At 40.6% G+C, this 20,926-nt stretch overlaps 1 protein-coding gene and 1 long non-coding RNA gene across 3 annotated transcripts in view; one reads left to right on the plus strand and one right to left on the minus strand.

Moving 5' to 3' along the window:
* Positions 1–259: 259 nt before the first annotated feature.
* LOC140638332 (uncharacterized) overlaps positions 260–20,926 on the minus strand; it is a 47,515-nt gene continuing 26,848 nt past the window's right edge. Inside the window, exons 5-8 of the mRNA XM_072835476.1 lie at positions 15,873–16,218; positions 11,444–11,592; positions 1,123–1,298; positions 260–717 (exon numbers count right to left, since the gene is read on the minus strand). The gene's annotated coding sequence lies outside the window, so the exon portion shown is untranslated. The remainder of the gene's footprint in view (positions 718–1,122; positions 1,299–11,443; positions 11,593–15,872; positions 16,219–20,926) is intronic.
* The window catches only part of LOC140638341 (uncharacterized), a 41,164-nt gene continuing 37,310 nt past the window's right edge, over positions 17,073–20,926 (plus strand). For both annotated transcript variants that reach the window (XR_012035425.1, XR_012035426.1), the window contains exon 1: positions 17,073–17,583. This is a non-coding gene — a long non-coding RNA (uncharacterized lncRNA). The remainder of the gene's footprint in view (positions 17,584–20,926) is intronic.

The following is a 20,926-nucleotide window of genomic DNA, read 5'->3' on the forward strand; positions in this document are numbered from 1 at the left end:
TGTATCCAAAAAAGACAAAACTAAACAGTTTTCTTATTATAAAGACAGAATTTGGGAGTGGTTGCCTCTTGAAGGTGGAAAAGGAAGTATAATCAGGAAGAGATATCCTACTCAGGAATTGGTAAACATTACCTATAAAGGGCCAGAGAGTAAAAATTTTTGGCATTATGAGCCATATGCTTGCTCTCTGTTGCAATTACTCAAATCTACTGTTGTAGCAAGAAGACAGCATAGACAATATGTAAACAAATGGCTCTGGCCGTGTTCCAATAAAACTTTATTTACAGAAGCATGCGGTAGGCTTACTTGACCTCTAGTCCCGATCCAAGTATTAGCAATGAATTTATGGGTGTTCAATAAATATTATTTAAAAATAAACATATATACATAATACATTTTTATATGTTCACTCTACATGCCATATTACATAGTAAAAATTCTTTTAAAAATAAGCTAGATGTATGTTTTTTGTAAAAGCTTTTCTAAGAGACAATAGCCAAAGTCCACCATGTTGGTTTCTTAGGCAGACCTTCAGGGGTGAAAGACACCACTGCTAAGAACTACATAAGATGGGAATCAGAGGTGCTTGTGTAGCTCGGTCAGTTGAGTGTCCAAATCTTGGTTTCAGCTCAGGTCATGATCTCTGGGTCCTGGATCCAGCTCTGCATCAGGCTCTGCACTTAGAGGAGAATCTGCTTCTCTGCCTTTTTCTGCCCCCTGCTAAAATAAATAAATAAGTCTTAAAAAAAAAAAAAGGTACAGAAGATGAGAATCAAACCCAAACTTCACCCAGTGTTAGGCACATAGGACACTTCAATGCTTGGTATTATTTTTTTAATATATTTTTAAAATTTTTTATTTATTTATGATAGTCACACACACAGGGGCGGGGGCAGAGACACAGGCAGAGGGAGAAGCAGGCTCCATGCACCGGGAGCCCGACGTGGGATTCGATCCCAGGTCTCCAGGATCGCGCCCTGGGCCAAAGGCAGGTGCCAAACCGCTACGCCACCCAGGGATCCCAATGCTTGGTATTATTATTACATATTATTTCCCAGCCATTCTAAACCTTGGTGCCATTCTCCCATGGAATTCATTCATTCAGCTTCACACTCACTTCACCTCTGTAGATGGGAAGGATCTTCCCTCTATGAAGACCAGGTCATCACCAGCACCTTAGGACACCTTTGAATGATATCTAAAGCTGGACTATTTGGGTTCACTTCATGGCTCCACCACATAATAACCACAGCCCCTTGGAGAAATTATTTAAATTCTCTGGGTCTTAGTTTCTTCATCTATAAAATAGGAATGAAAATAGTATTTATCTCAGGGTTGTAATGGGAATTAAATAAATTAATACATATTTGCTTTTACATAAAATACTTGGACAATGTAATGCTTAATGTAAATGTAAATATAAAATGTAAAATGCTTAGAATGGTGCTTGGCACACAATAAGCTATATATAAATTTTATATATAAAACTTGATTTAAAAAAAAACTTGATTAAGTGTATTCTATTAACACCCAAATTTTTAATATTCATTCTTGTCGCTGTAGAGATTGCCTCTCTTAGAAATGGACAGTTATGTGACACAGTTCCTTCTAGTCTATTTTATAAATGGACCTTAAAAATACAATATAGCCTAGAATGATTAAGTTGAAGTTTATTTTCATGTGTTTTTCTTCTCTCTCTGCCCCCTTCCTTTCTTATTTTTCTATTATTTTTCAGTACAAGTATGATAAAAATTACCCACATCTGTTATTTATCTTTTCATCCAGGGGCAAGGCAAATGTGTATAGTTCCCTCAAGATAACAGGAACCATATGGACCTGTGGAATTATATGTATTATCAGTTTACAAATTCTAACTTTTCCGAAGATTGTCCACAAGCAGCTCAGGATTCTTTGGTGCAAGAGTTTGCACTGCAATGTTTATATTCAGCAAACATATTGGTGTAAAGCATGCCTCCAGCTGGTGCCTCTTTAGAGGGAAGGAGCTTAAAGTAGTTCCCAGTGGTTCTCAAACTTTGCTGTGTGTTAGAATTGCTTTGAGGACCTTTAAAAATCCCTATTCTCACACCACACCCCATACCAATTAAATTAGAATGTGTTGGGCAGAACCAATGGCATTAGTTTTTTCTTTCTTTCTTTTTCTTTCTTTCTTTCTTTCTTTCTTTCTTTCTTTCTTTCTTTCTTTCTTTCTTTCTTTTTCTTTCTTTCTTTCTTCTTCTTCTTTCTTTCTTCTTCTTCTTTCTTTCTTTCTTTCTTTCTTTCTTTCTTTCTTTCTTTCTTCCTTCCTTCCTTCCTTCCTTCCTTCCTTCCTTCCTTCCTTCTTCTTGCTTGCTTTTCTTTCTTTCAATTTTCAAGGCGATTCAAATGTGTGGATAGGTTTTAAGAACCAGCAAGAGCTTGGAATGGGCAGGGTGGGGACTAATTTGGCCACCATAAGGGAAATGCTAAAAGGCCAAAACATACCTTCACTTGGAGCCATTTCTGCCATTAGATGATGCACATGTTTAGATAAAAATTTCTTCCTACTCAAATTGCAATTCACAGCCCTCTCTCAAAAATCTCTTTCTCAAAAACAGCAAGCACTGATCTGACTGGGTCCAAGGGATTTAATCTTTCTCTATTAAAAAAAGAGAGAGAGAGAGAGGAGGGAAAGAGAGAGAAGAAACTCAATCCATTCGTTCAATTTTCAAGTCAATTGCTATTCATTCAACAAGTTACATCCTGAGCTTAACACAAGCTCTGTGTCTCTTACCCTTAATCACATACAGTTGGCCTTCAAACAGAGATCAGAAGGTGACATACAAGGTATGTTCAGGCACCAGCTGGCTCCAATTCAGTGTCTTGGAAAGAGCTGTGCTGAACAGTGGGTCACTTTTCAGAGGATGGCCCACTGGACGCCGCTCGGAAGACAATTTGCTTTGATCTTAAAGGGCATTTTCACTCTCATGAAAACCTCTGGATCCCATAGCCCCCTACAATGGTCTCAGTGTCTGGAGAATCCTTTCCTGAGTTGTCTTCTTGTTGAAGAGAAACAATGAGACTCTTGAATTTACTATGAAGAGCTGTGCTGCCATCAAGGATTAGATCTCATGGTGGTTTAGGTTTGTTTTTTTGTTTTGTTTTGTTTTGTTTTTAATAGAAATGGTGTTTCAAACAATAGCTTCCCTTTGATATGTAAAGTTGGCTTGCTGCACAGAACCAGCTCCTGATTGGTTCAGGTAAGTGATTTTAGTGATTGCAGATTATCTGTAAAATGACAGACTATGCTTTGAAATAATATAATCTCTGAAGCTATGTCTAATTTTGGGCAGCTAGAATTTGCTTCATGTAGCATTGCTGAAGTCAGACAAAAGTTCAAGTACCCATTTCACAACTTATCTTATTGTTTCTGGGCCTCAATTTCCACACTTTCAAAAAAGAGCTTATTATTATCTTATTGTTTCTGGGCCTCAATTTCCACACTTTCAAAAAAGAGCTTATTACTTGCTCCCTAAGTCTGGAGTCAAGTCGTTAGACGCGTGGGTTCTAGAATGAGGCAGCACTGTCTGAACCCCAAGCCCCAGCAGACTTGGCTGTGTCACTTTGAATAAGTTACATAACATCCCCATGCCTGATCTCCTTCGTTTTCTTACTTTTCCTCCACCAAGAAATCCTAGGGATCTGCCAAATGGAATAAGTAATTAATTATACATAATATAACTAAGTAGAGCCCCATCCTCTGCCCACACCGTCGCTGTCAGGGGACTTTATGTGAGAGGTCACAGGTGCCTCCAGAGTGTCACTATAGAATATTACATTTTTACCTTGCACATTATAACTAAATAATCCATATCTAGGTGGAGGAAATGTAAGAAAATAATTTTGGGATCTAAGTGAAATGTGTGGAATGTATACACTTACCTATCCCTCTCTTCAACTACCCTTAGCACTGCCAGAGGAATGCAAAAATAGAGAAAAACATGTGTGCAAGAAACAGCTGAAGAATGTCTCAGAGAATAGAAATTTAAGGGCCTGGCTATTAGATTTTATCCAATAATATTAGACTCTAATGTGAAGCCAGATTTTAGAACTGTTCTTCCAGAGCAAAATTTGGGGAGTTTTGAAGATAAAAAATTATATTCTAAGCAAATGCAGGAATAGGTGAGGTGATTAAGACTCTTACAGGCAAAATTTAAAGGAAAGCCAGAAAACTTAGTAATCAAGAGAAACATTTTTAGTGTAAAATAATAATAATAATAATAATAATAATAATAATTATATATTATATCTTATAATGATATGATATATAATAATATAATATATAATAATACAATAAATGCTCATCTACATTCACAAATGTCACAAAAGTGACGCAGGACAATGGAGGGGTCCAATATTCCACTTGTGTGACTCACCTCACCCTAATCTTGGCCACCATAGATCTTGTCTATTTAAAATTTTGATATTTTGTACAGCATAGATTTTTGCATTCATGTTGAGTTTTTTAAATAGTGCATTAAAATATTATGTCCTTGGGGCACCTGGATGGTTCAGTCATTTGTATGGCTGACTCTTGGTTTCGGCTCAGTCATGATCTTGTGGTTGTGAGATGGAGCCATGTGTCGGGCTCCATGCTGTGCATAGTCTGCTTCAGATTTTCTCTCTCTCTCTCTCCCTCCAGCTATCTCTCTCTCAAATAAATAAATAAAATCTTTTAAAAAATATTATGTTGGGGCCCCTGGATGGCTCAGTCAGTGAAGCATCTGCCTTTGGCTCAGGTCATAATGTCAAGGTCCTGGGATGGAGCCCCACAGCAGGCTCCTGGCTCAGTGAGGAGTCTACTTCTCCCTCTGACCTTCCTTCCCCCATCACTCATTGTCTCTCTCTCTCTCTCTCTCTATCTCTCTCTCACTCTCATTCTCTCCCTGACTGAAGTAAATAAAGTCTTTTCAAAAAATAAAAAATATGTTATGTTTACTGAGTTGTTTTGTTCTCTTGTGCCAGAGTAGTAGGGAAAAGTATACCCACTCCCATTTTCCTGCGTGTCCTAGTTTTGTGCCTAACCAAACAATCATATATAAGTGAGAGCAACTGAAAGTCGTCCTCAGGAATGCAAGTTCAGAAAAAATTTCATAGATATACACTTCAAAAATTGCTCAAAGAAATACTGCAACATATTCAAGTATGAATAAGAAGTAGTATTTCCTTCAAATACTAATGAAAAATGAAACTTAAAAATATACAAATTAGATAATTATAGTTGATGTAGTATGAAGCACAATGCAAATATAAACACTGAGTCTTGGAATAGATAATGTTAAAAAATTAATAATCTGTATTCAAAATGCTGAATAAAACCAGTAAAAATTAGGAATAGGAAGTTCGGGGTGCGGGGGGGAAGCATATCAAATTTATTATCTTTCAGAGAGGGAATAAAGAGATAGTATTTTGATCTTTACAATTTTTTTAAGGTGAAATCCACAGAATATAAAATTCACCATTTTAAGGTGAACAAGACAGTGACATTTAGTATCTTCACCACCCAGTTCTAAAACATTTGCATGCCCCAAAAGGAAACCCCATAGCCATTAAGTAGCTGCTCCCCATCCCCTTTATACTCAGGCCCTGGAAACCACCAACCTGCATTCTTTCAATGGATTTAACCTATTCTGGGCATTTCACTTAAGTGGAATCATACCATCCTTTTGGGTTTGGCTTCTTGCACGTAATGATTTTATCCAGATTGTAACATGGATCAGAACATCATTCTTTTCTATGACTAATAGTCCACCAAATGTATACACCCCATTTTGTTCATCCATTTGTGCATTGCTGGACATTTGGGCTGTTTCCATATTTTGGCTATTGTGAATAGTGTTGCTATGAAGATGCGTGTATATGGGATTTGTTTGAGCATCTGTTTTCAAACTCTTAGAATACATAGGGATAAATCTTCATGATCTTGGATTCAGAAATGGAATCTCAGATGTGATACCAAAAGCACAAGCAACAGAAGAAAAAAATGGATAAGCTGAACTTAATTAAAATTTTAAAATTTGTGCTACAAATGATAGCATCAAAAAATTTAAAAGAGAATTTACAGAATGGAGAAAATATTTGCAAATCCAGGTACAAGCATCTTGTGTCTAGAATATATAAAGAACTATGATTCAACAACCAAACACAACCCAATTTTAAAAACAGGCAAAGAGCTTGAACACATGTGTCTTTAAAAAAAGATATACAAAAGGCCAAGGAGCACATGAAAAGATTCTCAACATCATTAGTTATTAAAGAAATGCAAATTAAAACCACAATGATGTACTACTTCACATCCACTAGATAGCTAGAATTAAAAAAAAAAAAAGACATGGAAATAACAAGTGTTGGCAAGTTGTGGAGAAACTATAATCTTTATACATTTCTGGTAGGAATATGAAATGACTCCACTACTGTGGAAAACTGCCATATGTTTCAGTAATCCCACTGCTGGGTGTATACCCAAAAGAATAAAGAGCAAATGCTCTTTATAATTTTGATCATTAAAATATTATAGTATATCTTTTGGTAAAAGGTAATAACTAATAGAATAAACACATGGAATTTTAGAAAAGGAAATTTAGCAAAGCTCATAAAACAGGGGAAAGAAATAAGAGTGAAGTGACATGACAGGCATCTCTTTTAAAAAATGAATGTAAATAGATTAAATACCCCATTAAAAATAAATAAACAAAAATATCAGAGTGGCTCAACCAACACACTTCAACAGTATGTTTGTTTTTTCTTATAAAAGATGCATTGAAAACAAAATGATTTATAAATTAACAATAAAAGGATAGGCAAAACGTTTTTAGACAAAGATATTTTATTTTTGTTTTCTGAAGCTACCCAATGGACTCTAGATCACTTGCTGAACTCTCAACTACTGAATAGGCAATTTGGGGAACTTTAAAATGAAAACAAGCAGAAATAGCCTCTCAATGCTATGTCTATTAGATGTCCCCAAACCTGGGTCAACTAAAAAACTTCTGACAGTTACTCCGTGGAATATTGCAAACATCGCTCAAGTCAAGGTTTATGCAGATAACACAGAATCAGATATAATGAAAAGAATTATATAATCTTGGATATTTGATTGGGAAAACTGCCTTACAGGTGGTCGAGAAAAGATCTGTTTCTTACACGATTTGGCCTCATCCATTCATTCAGCCAGTGAGTGCCTTCTTGATGCAGGTCACTGTGCTAAACTCTAGGAATTCAGTGGTGAAGAGACATTGAATTCAGACAAGATCTGGCTTTCTGGTTAAAGAAAATATGTAATAAACAAAGAAAGCAGAGAATAAAGAGTTTTAGATAATAATAATTGCTACTAAGAAAATAAACTAGAATAATGGATCGGAAAGTTCCTGGGTGGGGGCCACTTAGCTCTGGTGGTAAGGAAAAGCGTCATGGAAGAGCCAGCTTTTTAGCTGAGGTCTGAATACAAGATAGAGACAGCCTTAATACGACAATATTAAGAGATATATTAGGAGGGATGCCTGAATGGCTCAGCTGGTTAAGCATCTGCCTTCAGCTCTGGTCATAATTCCAGGATCCTGGGATGGAGCCCCATATCAGGCTCCCTGCTCAGGAGAGAGCCTGCTTCTCCCTCTCTCTCTGCTGCTCCCCCTGCTTGTACTCTCTTGCTCTCTCTGTTAAAGAAATAAAGTCTTTAAGAAAGAGAGAGGAAGAGAGAGATTAAGAGAAATGAAAAAAATCATCCAAGTCAGGGGGAACAGCAGGTGCAAAGGTCCTAAGACTGAAAGAGCTGGCTGAAGTAGGGAAACAGCTAGCGTTTCTCTACCACACTCAGCCTTTCCAACCAATAAAAATCCAACTGCTCCTTTCTTCCCATACAAAGAACAAATTTACCCTTTCTCTAATGGAAATGTCCAAATGCCCCACTCATTCACTGCATGCAACTCAACATCCGTGATCTCTGGGTGATGTGTAATTCTCTCCAACAGATCCAGTCTTGGTTCCTTATTCTATAAACTAAATGCCAAAGCATTAGCTCCCCCAACTCAGCACACTGTCATAAAATGCAACGGTGGGGCAGAGGCGGGACAACCATTACACAAAGTCAGAACAGGAAAACCTCGGAAGCACACAGCCATGCTGGTCCATACCAACGATGGGATCTTGCTGGATGGACATTAGAAAAGCAGATACCGTGTTCTGACAGTGATTCTGCCCTTGGAAGGAGCTCTCTTGTCGGTTTGTCTCTCCACTCCAAGTTCTACCTTGTAAACCTCCCTCCATGGCTGCTTCTGAACTGCAGGAAGCAGAGACTAATCTCCTGGAGAACGGTAACATTTTCAGTAGCTTCCTACTGCTACAAGTTTAGAGGCCCAAGACTGTTCTTTGGCTTCACCAGGGCTCCTGAGTTTTTCGGCAATATGATTTCCAAGTTATCTGCTGTCGTGCAGATAGACACTTTCCTCGACATGATTCTTTTTATCTGCCAGCCTCCTCTCTCAATCTCCTGTAAGGCCTTCTGAAAAGACTTGGCTTACATGGACAGTAACACCCTTAACATAATTTTCATTGCAAGTCTTTCATCCTCACTGAGCTTCTGTTGTAGGAGGGCCTTTTGGTCTTATTTCCTGCTCTTTGTGGAGTCCAAAAGCGAGTGGTTTCTCTAAGCCTGCAAGACCTTTAACTGCTAATTGCAAATCCGCCAATTCTTTCCTCAGTTCACCTCTCTCTTTTCTAATCTTTGTGTGAACAGCAACTATAACAGGAGGTAACATACCATAACACGCTTTCCAAAATGTTGTTTTCCATAGGCTCAGAAGGCTGTGGTCTGCCTTCTAAGTTATCACAAGCAACAATTTTACCAAAAGTTTTGTTACTGCCTAAGCTGGGCCTCCATCTGTCCAGCCTGCTTCATTTACTTCTCCTCCAACTATTTTTTGGCCAAGTCAACATCATCTATTTCAAGTTTGTTTTCCATTCACCACACAGTTTCTGTATTAGTTATAGCAGGCTAGGTGGCCACAGGAAGAAGCTAGAAGAAGAAGGTGGTCTACCCCAGAATTTGCAGTAGACATGATATGACCTGGTCCAGGTAAAACTGAGAGGAAGAACCTGTAGGACAGGCTAATGCCTTGGATACTGAAGAACAAGGGAAATAGGTCAAGAACCTCCCGGGTTCAGGGTCTGCATGACAGGAGGAGCAGTGGTCTCATTTGCTGAAATGGAAACATCTAACATTTGACCTGAGTGAGATATGGAAGATCAAAAGGACCCACCCGAACAAATATTTATGAGAAGAATATCTGAAGAAAGATGGAAAGAAGGAAAGAAGGAGGAAGGGAAAGAAGAAGGAGGGGAGGGAAGGGAAGGATAGGACAGGAGAGGGAAGGACGGGGTGGAGGGGAAGAAAGGAAGGAAAAACTGAAGGACGGAAGGAAGGGAGAGAAACAATATGTGCACAGACCTCAGGAATAAAAGAACTTGGCTTATTCCTGGAACAGAAAGGAGGTCAGCATGGCTAGTCAAGAGTTTGTGTTTTTGTTTTTGTTTTATAGCCACTGAGAAAAAAAAATGTATTTGGCATCATTAAAACCCTAAAAACTAATTGAGGTGCATGTATGAAAAAATAGTTGTGAAATATTATCAGTTTTACAACTGGCTGAAATTACTTGATAACATAAAAACATGTGGCTGTGAGGTCAATGGCTTTAAATTATTTTCTGAGGAATTAGTTCTAAATCATTTGGGGTCTATTTTATCAGGGCCTCAAGTAAGATAAGCATATAAATTGTATATGCTTTTTAGAAGGATGAAAAAGTCTTAACTTCAAGTCCTCATCTACCAGAAACAGAATCTTCACTAGGTAATTAAATTCTTCAAGTAATTAAAAATGGATCATGTTAAAATTTTATATTGAATCTAAAAGCCAGCAAAAGCTTTATTTATTTTACCTCTTAATATTTCATGGTGTTGGCCAGAATTTAGCCGAGTCTAAGTACTAAATTGCTGAAATTATATGGCAAAATCCTATAGAACAAGTGGAATGCTAAAAACTATACCACTGGGCCTCAAGCCATTGAACAAGTCAGGGGGGCTGATGTGGTTGGCATGAATCATGGCCACCAAATCTCTGTGTCACATCTGCTCTGTTAGTACAGACACTGCCCAAGTAGGTTTTTACCCTACTGAATTGTTTTTGGCACGAACACCCACTTTGTATGCTAAATAAATATGTTTAGATTTTTCCCCTTCCCTTTGAATGTAATGTTCCTCTGGTCTAATGTAGACAATTGCCGTATTTTGTATTCATAGAAAACCTTTTTTTTTTTAAATATTTTTTTTAAGTTTTTATTTATTTATGATAGTCACAGAGAGAGAGAGAGAGGCAGAGACACAGGCGGAGGGAGAAGCGGGCTCCATGCACCGGGAGCCCAATGTGGGATTCGATCCCGGGTCTCCGGGATCGCGCCCTGGGCCAAATGCAGGCGCCAAACCTCTGCGCCACCCAGGGATCCCCATAGAAAACCTTTTATTCGTGAGATTTCAAGTACTTGGGCAGAACAAACAACTCTAATCATTTCCCCAGGTCCCTAAAGTCCCAATTGCATGGGACCTTGCAGTTTTCCCAGGGCAGCATGGGGCCAATGTAGATACCATCCAACCACCATCCTTTTTTTTTTTTTTTTACTTCTTTCATCTTGGAAAACTTGCTAAAGAACTGTGCACCACACACTTTCTTCCAAGAAGTCTTTCCCACTAAGGTGAGTGTCCATGGAGGGCCACCTCCTCTTTGAAGCCTTTCCATACCCTTCCTTCCTCCCCACTCAGCACTGCTACCCAGCACCCCCAGCAGAATTAACTACTTTCTTCCTTCCTCCTTTTTTCAGTATTAAAATAGAGAGGTGAGGACCAAGCACTCATTCAGCAATTCCAGACTGTTCCTAACACTACCTTCAAGCTCCTTCGAGCCATCCCTCCCACCATCTTCGGCACACTGGCTTCATACTTGTGACTGTCACCTCATGGGTTTGAGATGGCTGCCAATTCTGCAGACATCGTGTCCACCGCCAGCAGCCCAAGTAGGAAGCAACAGACAAGCACCTCTCTCCTCCTGAGGCTCTCAGACTTCTTTTCTGTCTCTTTGTCCAGAAGTGTTTTTTATGCTTACCCTAGAGCACTCACTGGTGAATGAGAACGGGATCTTACTGTCATCTTAAGTCAGTCATGTCCATTGGACATGGGTCTTCCTTGAGATGGAGAGATCTCTGCTAGTTACCGGAAGTCAAACTGTAGCTCCTATTTATAGAGAAGGAAGTACTAAATGGCTATTTGGTTAGAAAGCAACCACATCTCAGTTAATTACTAACAAGTTGTAGCTGGTAAGAATGAATGAATGAATGAATGAATGAATGAATGAATGAATGAATACCCAGAGAAGTTAATCAACATCTTCAGGATTACACAAGTCATGAGTGGCATGCAGGATTTCAGTCTTCAACACCACTGTAGAATTAAGGAATCCTTCAAATATCTGAAGCTTGCAAAAAAGGAGAGACAACCCTTAGGATCAGGGCATTCCTGAGAAAGCAAAGGAGGAGAAGAGTGAGGAGGAAAAGTACTTTTTTAGATGCCTGCTATACACCAGGCACCGTATCACTTACATCGTCTCATCAAGGGCTTAGAGCCACTGGTTTTACAAAGAAGATCTCAGAGAGGTTAGGTAATTAGCTCAAGGTCACACAGTACTTCCATGTCGTACAGTAATTTGAAACAGGCCTCCTAATCCCTTAGCCCATGACCTTTCCAGGTTGTGCCCTGTCTTTCTGTGTAAACACACAAAATAGGATATCTGGAATAAAAATGCACAGTACGATCTAGAAGGTCTGAAATCAGGCAAAAGTTTGCTGGGAGAAGCAGGGAAAGAATAGGTGGTTGCCTGAGAATTCCTTCCTCCCTCTCGTTGCTTGGTCTCACGTCTTCGGACTGCACTGACTGTCCTCATGCCCACTGAACTGGTGCCCCAGAAACAACCCTGACTCTCATAGTTTTCCATTAACCTAGCACCATCCAAATTTTACCTATTTAAAAAGAGCTACATGTTTTCAGCTATGTGAACCACTTGGTGGCTGTGGGCGGACTGGGGCCGGGAGGGTGACCCAAGTCACCTAAATCATATGGTAACCCTTGCCTTCTAGCATGAGAACCTGCCTCCGAGATGTTGTCTGGGTTAGAAAGTGGAGATGAATTTTGAGCTGAGGTACGTTGATCATTATTTCTGCAGAGCTCTCACTGTCATAGCAATTCTCTGAGTGGGAATGCTCTGAAACTAGGGATAATGCAAGTGATAAGAGGTTCAAGAGAACACACGGCAAAGTGTCTTTGGAAGAGTTTTATTGGGGTTAAGACTGAAGGGAAGTCTTCCACGTCCCAAGGCTTTGTAGCTGTCTTAAGGTTCAGGGGCAGGTAGCCTTGGTGCCAGCGTTGCCACTTGCTGGGTCAACATTATCAAGCTGTTCATTTCCCTGAGTTTCTTATTTGTCTAAACAAGGTTGACAAAACGGACTTCTCAAGCATCTGTGGGCACAAAGCGAGGCAAGCTCAGCACCTCACCTGGCACCCAGCAGGTGCACACTGTGGTCCCTTCCCTGGGCTCCCTTCTGAACTGGCACATCCTCCCCACCCTTAGTCCAGGGGTAAAAAGCCAACCTGCTCCGAGGCCAGGCATCTGATGCCCAGCCTCATGGTGCAGAAAAGCAAGGAAAATGGAAGGCCCCTTTAACATTTGGTAGTCATCAGAGACGAGCCCCCAGTGTCATAGGTCAGATTCTGACATTACCGCTAAGGAAAGCCAGTTGCCTAGAAGTGGAAAAACCGTCTGGCAATTAAGAAAATTTATAGATATTTCTCAAAACTTCTTGGGGCCTAGGTTGGGAGAGAGGGGAGGACAGGGGAGTAGTGTGTATTTTATCAAAAGCTCATATAAACCCAGATCCAATTAGAATCACTGCTCAGAGTTCTGAAAAGGCCAGGAGACAAAGGCTGGAGAAATGTTCTGGGAGATGTTTCCAGTTGGGACAGCAGGCCTGATGCTCTCTGGGTGTTTTGTTTTTTGTTTTTTTTTTTCCTTCCCGCCTCTGTCTGCTCAGCCTAGCCCTTGGGGTCAGAGGGAGGCTCATCCTCCCCTCCTTTGTTTTTATCTACAGGTTCCAAAGGAGAGATTTGAGGGATTTTTTTTTTTTTTTTTTTCCGGAAATGTAGGTAGTTTCTCTCTCTAATCCAGATAGCAGATGTTTTTGACTCAGCCTTGGAAGAAAATGCCCTTTCTAAAATATCTATCTATTTATATTTTTCTCTCTTCTTTCTTTCTCTTTAAAATTTTGCACAATTTAAATATATTTTGTCCAGGGAATATTTCTGTTTGGGGTTTCACTTTGGTTTCATTTTTCCTTCTTTGCATAGATTTCCAATTTAATAGAGAATGGCTGGATAACGTTTTGGCACAAATAGTTAAAAAAAAAGGAAGTTCTTTTCCAGAACCAAATTGTTTGCACTCTTTGTCTTGATGGTGCCACCTGACCCCCCTGGGAAGGGTTGGATTTCTCCACATCCATCACACCCACAGAGGCCGTGTCAGGAGCCCAGCCGGGCCTCTCCCTGCCCATCTATAGCTGATTATTCACTACATTGTGTGCCGAAGACCAGAGCCTGTGACGGAAAAGGTGCATTCCTGTCAAGCCGCTCAGGACACTAACCCTTTTGTGAGCCGACTCTTTTCTCTTGTTCCCAATCTGTGACCTTCCATCACTGTTCAGAGCCATTTCAAGTGTGAGCTTGTAAGGTATCACTTTTCCAAAAATTTTGGCCCATAACCATCAGCATTCAGATATGAGTAAAAAGATATGTTGGTAATAAAGCCAAACATAACAATTAACGCATTAGGATTCCGAAATGCATTTTGCAATACCAGATCAGGTTGCAGCTGATGTCAGAGCCTACATGTTGTTAATCTAATAGAAGTGCACGGGGATTTCTCCAAACTTTGGCCCTGCATACATGAAAATGCTAGTGGACTGTTTGACGTTTTGCTTGAAACTACCATCTTGAAAGTGCTCTAGCTTGATTTATATCCCTTTGAAAATTCTCTCCTCTGCTGAAGTCCAGTTTAGATAAGACCTTAACGGGACAAAGGTTTAGCTGATCAAAATCAGAGCTCTGTGTAGGCTTGGAAATTCCCCACAAGCACCGATGCCAGTAGTTTTTGTACTGTTCGCACTAAGAATTTGGAAAAAATGGAGGGATGAGCCAAAATGATTTCATCTCTGAGATTTTCAATTTTTCTTCTGAAATGAAGAAAGCTGTCTATGCTATCACACATGAGGAAAGTATTAAGCTGGTTAGATTCCCCTTAATGCCTTTGCCTAATTAAGCTGGTTCAGAAATGTGGGTCATATACAAGCAGGGTACAGGGGGTCACATACTCAATGCCAGAAGGACCACATAATAGGGTCACACGGAAAGAGTGTGAGACAGTAGAGTGGTGGCAGTGGAGACAACCAGAGTGAGCATGCTCGGTCTAAAAGGTCAGCCACTGGAACACCTGGGTGGCTCAGTGTTTGAGGGTCTGCCTTCTGCTCAGGTCGTGATCTTGGGGTCCTCGGATCGAGTCCTGCATTGGGCTCACTCCAGGGAGCCTGCTGCTCCCTCTGCCTGTGTCTCTGTCTCTTTCTCTGTGTCTCATTAATTAATAAAATCTTAAAAAAATAAAAAATAAATAAAAGGTCAGCTACTACTCCACCCCCCTCTCCCCAGGGATGCAAATCTGGCAACATTTTCAGATATTTTTTCCAAAAAATATCGGAAATCCTGACGCCTAAGTGGAATCTTTAAATACTTGCAATTAATTCAAATTTTCCAAAAGACTTCTATGTACATAAGAGTCTGACTGCTGAATTCAGCCCTTAGGATCTCCGTTTTTAACCTCTGCAATAGACCAGGACTTGGAAATTTGTCTCTAATGGAACAATTTGGGGCTCTAGGGGCAGGAAGTTACAGTGACCTTTTCTCTGTGACATCCCGGAGAGTCTGTCACTCGATCCTACTGCGTTTAGAAAGATCCAAGCAGAGGGCCGCTTACCCACGCAGCCAGCACACCTTGGGGATTGACTCAATCTCATAGCTCTTCTATTATGCATGGATGCTGTGACAAATTACCTCAAATGTAGCAGCTGAAAACAACACAAATGTGTTACCTCACAATTCTGTAGGTTAGAAGCCTGGCACCACTCTCGCTGAGCTAAAATCAAAATGTGGACAGCACTGTGTTCTTTTCTGGAGATTCCAAAGAGAGGGTTTCCCTGCCTTTCCCAGCTTTTGCTTGACTCCTGCCCTTTCCTCCATCTTCAAAGTCAGCGATGGTGGGGGAAGTCCTTCTCACGGGCACCACTCTGAGCATGCTTCTCTCCTCACATCTCCTCTGACTGTCTCTGCCTTCCCTCCTGCTTTTGTGGGTCCTTCTGAGCACTGTAGGCCCACTGGGATAAGTTCCCTGTTGGTAGATCAGCTGATTAGCAACCTAAATGCCAACTCACCATATAGCCTCTCGCATGTCATCGCTTCCAGGATTAGGACAGGGACATCTTCGGGAAGCCTACCTACCTTTGGATCCTGACTACCACACAGAGGACATTCCATAGATGTCCAGATGGGAGAAGCTGAGGTCGAAGCTCCAGAATAGGGTGGGGGATCCACAGGCTGTTAGTGTAAAGGAATCCACTTTCCACTGATGCTTCGGGTTTCCCTCACCACTGACACCCATGAATGATAGCAAATCCCTGGTGACTATGGATCTGCTTACTTACCTAGTCTGAGGGTTATTAGAGCCAGTGCTTCTGGTCATCATTCCTTCTCTTGAGCTTCGGGACCACTCGTTGCTTCTAGAGGACCCAAACCGGAGAGCAAGCAGCAGTGAATGGTGCAAGGATGCCACCAAAGGAGAGACATAGCACTGTGTGCTCTCCATGTCTGCTTCAAATGCCAGGTTTTCCTGAATGTGTGCAATGGCCTTAATCACCTTTCACAAGTTCTGTATCTCGTGGGGGCATTTCAGTATGAAAATTGCAAAAAGTTTTCTTCGACTGCATTTCTCTTCCCTAATCTTCTGAGGCTCACACTTGTTCTCACCAGTTAGCCACTCACTTTGTTCCTCTGCATGAAAACAAAACAAAACAGAAAACAAAAACGTGGTTAGCAAATGCCATTTCCTGTCTACCCACTTAAAATCCCTGCAACCAAGGACGCAGCTTTCTCGATTTCTCTCTTTCTCTTAGTAAACTTTTATTGAATGGCTTCACTGTAGAATTGTGGATGAAGAAAGTTTCCAGAGTGAATAAAATGTGCACTGTTCCTTATTCCTTTACCAGGTGCACAACTGAGGAAGAGTGACAAAGGAGAAAGAATGACTGGGTATGGTGAATGGAGAATGCACCATGGAGGCTACAAAGGGCACTAAGGAGCTTCAGACGTTGCTTTAAAAATCTGTTTTTCTGCCTTTAAATCCCATTTCAGTGCTGTGATTGAAATGGTGAATATTTTGAACTAGATGGCCAAAGTTAAAATCAGGCTTGGAGGTCACAGTGCCAGAGGTGAGGACAAGGGGATGATGGAGGATGGGGAGCCCTTAGACTTTATCCCATATTGCACAAAATTTAGCTAATGCCTTGCTGAAAAACAAAATCTGATGGTCATAAATATATGCCAACCTATGAAGCCGAAGAGACAAAAATACCCTATGAAAATAAAACCGCAATGTTGTTAACATTGGTTGCCCCTGTTGCATGTTGCTCACTGTATTGCAATTATTTGAAAAGAAGCCAGTCTCCCTCTCTAGGTGAAACTTTGAGGAAGAGACATATTCTAATTTACCTTCTGATTCCAAACTTGAGTCCAAACTCAAACTTGAGTCCCACTTAGCACCTCACAGGTGCTTAATGCAAACATGATTTGAATTCTGCTTTGTAGTGCTCTGAATTCCATTCTCCTTGCCAAATACATGATGTCACAAGAATGCGGAGGTAACAGAATTTTGGCTCCCATGACCTTCACCTCCTCAGGATACTTCTGTGATTATATTACACAATCAAGGTTGATAATCAGCTAATCTTAAGATAGAAAGACTGTTCTGAGTTATCCACGTAAGCCCATTGTAATCACAGGGGCTTTGAGAGTTGCAGAGGAAGGGAGCTAGGAGCAGCCGAAGAATCAGAAGAAGAGATGGACAGCATAAGGAGATTGATGCTGTTTCTGATCCAGAGATGTAGGAACCATGTTCAACGGATGCAGGGGTGACCTCCAAGAGCTAAAGGGGGCCCCAGCCAACAGCCAGGAAGGAAATGGGGACCTCAGTCCTAAAACCACAAGAAACTGAGTTCTGTCAATGACACAAATGAGCTTGGAAGTGGAATCTCTGCTCCCCCCGCTTCCCCAAAGCCTCCAGTTAGAACACAGCCTGTTGACAGCTTGATTTTATTCCAGTGAGACCAATGTCAGACTTCTGACCTACAGAATGCAGAGGTAATAAATTTGTATTGTTTTAAGCCTCTAAGTTTATTTGTAATTTGTTACAGCAGCAATAAGAAACTAATACCAACAGCATTTGTAGATCCCTGAAAATCCTTCCCTTGACCACTCCACACCTGGTCTCTCCAAAGAGAAATGTCCCCTCCCTCATCTTAGCCACAGAGCAGCTATCATCTGTTCCCTCATCTGGCACCCCTAGCTTAAGACCTAGTGATGATAGCCCCACTTTCTTGTTGGTATCTTATCTGAAGAAGCTGATTGTAAATTCTTTGAAAGTAGGGACCAGATATTAGTTATTTTTATCTCTTGTTGCATAAGACTTCAGAGAAGCCATACGTGTTGGCCAAGGAGATTTCTGAAACCCATTTGGGAAAAAGGTGGAAATAAGCCCAGTCACAGAGCTGGTTTTCAGACTGGGGTCTACAGTGGGAAATCTGACAATCCAGTGTGAGTATTAATCCAATCCACCAGGAGGGACATTGCCAAACTCAAAGGAGAACCAGAACAGGTAGAGCAGCTACGCTAGATATCTGGAGCCAGGAAATGAAGGCAGGTATAAGCTGGTCAGGAGCAGTGTGGGAGGGCCTGTAAGATTACCTAAAACATCTGCTGGAGTGAGAGATTTGCCTTCTGAGCCTACTGACTGGCCTGATTTAAAGGACCCAGGACAGCGTGGCTGATATGTGTCCAGAGAATGCCATTTCCATTGTTGGCAAGAGGCACCCGTGTTCCTATGACCAGGCTGCCATTGAAATACAGCCTCCAGCCAAAGTATTAACTGTAACACTCTAGAGTTACACCCCCCAAAAACTCTAGAGTCCAAATTTACACTAACCAAGCTTGGGTGGACTTACATTACCTCACTTCATTCCATAATTGAAGTCCAAAGATTCAAAAAAAATATGTATCCTGTCCCCTCCCAACACACATGCACTTGGCTTTAACCTGGGATGTCCACTTGCAGAGCTTACCTTCCATTTGGATCTCAGCTAACCCTGAGAGCCCTGGTGGTTCTCTATCAGAAATACAAATTATCTTCAAATCGAACTTTTCAGCTCACCAATCCCAAGTGTTGACCTCTCCAGCCAAGTCACCCCTGGAAACATATTTTAAACTCTTTTAGCAGAGAGAAATATTTGGATCTTTGCCTATTTTGCAAAAGCTGAGCATCAGATTACACACTCAGAGCTTCTATTTTTTTAATATTATGTGTCTGTACTATTTAAACATACATGGAAAATAGTATTTTCTTCCTAACAAAGTAAAGCTTACTGGCGCCAGCTTTGCCTTGGTGACTGTTACCATTGTGTGAGTCGTGTCACTGGGCCACAGTCAGAGGCCTCAGTGAGAGTCTGAATGCACAAGATGGAGCTAGATTGGGACATGGAATGTGGGCCTTCCCTCTGCTTTTCTGTAAAGTGGAGTAATTATTGAACTTATTATTAAGACTTTCCATTAATGACTCAAATGTTGCATCCCGTGTCTCACAGCCCACCATGGTAAGCCCTCAGATACTGAAATATTATTCTCTTTATATTTGTGTAGACTCTTTTTAATTAGAGGATTTTTCCTTTCTCTAATCTTTTTCTTTTAATTTAAAGCCCATGTATCCAAGTTATTTAAGAATGTGTGTTTTGGGATGCTCCAGATTTCACGGGGGAAAGAGAGAGATTCTTTGAACAAATTTTCTAAGAGTCTCAACTGATTAAGAGTCTATTTTATCTTCCATGTCTGTGAATAGTTTGCAAATGATGTGTCCAAAATATTTTACCCCTACATTCTGTCCAGCATCATTAGCATGGACTTCACTTGGGAATTGGCAATCATTTGAATAGCAGCTCCACAATTCACGCAGGAAAAGTGAGTGGAGGAAATTAACAATACAAATAAGATTTCAGAGGTTTTGTTAACTGGTTAAAAACCAGTAAAGAAAACAAGCTAATTCCAATCACTGTAGATGAATTATTAACATTCTAAATCCTAAGAATAAATTTATTATTTGGCTTTATTGAGCCAGACATTTCAATTTTCTCTGCTAGGAAGCCCTTTATTAACATAGTTTAAGTTATTTTATCTACTTGACATAAGTAAAATTACATATTTTAAATAAATGGATTTTTTTTCCTTCACATTTTCAACCAGTCTTTCACTCCATTTAATGATATTTGACTCAATCTTTAATTATAGTAAAAGGCTGTTTGGCTTGCTCCCTCCCTTCTTTCACCACGAACCCCGTTTTGACTTCTAAGGGCCTCATTTTGCTTGGCAAGTGTTGCCAATTCACTTGCATCCTCAGTCCAACCTGATAGGCAAGATGTGTTTCAAAGAATAGCTGTAGAGATCAATGGGCAATAGTAAAATGGACTAGCAAAATCTTTCTGGACCATGCAGTTCAGTCAGTTTCTTAGAAAGTAGCCCTTACTTGCTCGTCAAAACAGAGGAAGGCACTCACTTTTTTTGTTGTACTTCGTACAAGACATTCCATGCTAAGCATTTTGAATGCACTACTTTATTTCATCCTCTCAAGACGCCTATAACAAAAGTACCATTGTCCCAAGAGCTTCCTTTTCTACTTAGAAGAGCAGAAATTTTGGCTGACAACCATCTGATCCCAAAGAGCATATGAGTATATGTAAAGGAATTGGTCCCTCAAATCCAACAAAACATCCACAACATCTTTAAGAGAAAGGCAGAAACAATTTCATGAGCCAACCACTACAGTGCAACTGAATACAGTGCAACTGAATATGTTGTTGAATTTAAGAATTGTCCTACAAGCAGTACTCTAAGCAATCATAGTAAATAGTTTTGAGGAAAAGGACGATAGCGCCAAAAGCCCTTGTAAGCCAACTATTTAAGAGAGGCTCAGATGGAGATTAAGTCAGGGGGTTGTTTCCCCTTTCTTTTTTGAGAGCTCCCCAGGAGAAGTTATCAGCCCCTCAATGGAGGGGGGGGATGGTGAGTCATTGTTTTACAGTAAGTCCAGCTGGGTTTGTAGTAGCAATGGGCAGAAAGTATTGCTAAAATCATTTTCAGAACTCAGAAAGTCAGTCATATCCAGTCTCTTCCCCCCCTACCACATCTGAGTTTAGTAACAGAGATGCTGCCCCAACAAGTTCCGGACATCATTCTCTCTGCCTGGGGAAGCCACTTCTGCTTCTACATCAAACATCATAAAACACTGTTTTCCAGGAGGCCTTCCCTGCTTCCTTGAACATATCTTCCCTGGTTTCTGTCCTTCCACCCAACTCCGTGTCTGCCTCAGTGTATGGGAATCCCTGGTCTGCATGGTGACTTCCTACCAAATGTCAAACCTTCTGAAGGTGCACACTCTGCC

Source organism: Canis lupus, chromosome 1, assembly GCF_048164855.1.
Source record: "Canis lupus baileyi chromosome 1, mCanLup2.hap1, whole genome shotgun sequence".
Lineage (NCBI taxonomy): Eukaryota > Metazoa > Chordata > Mammalia > Carnivora > Canidae > Canis > Canis lupus.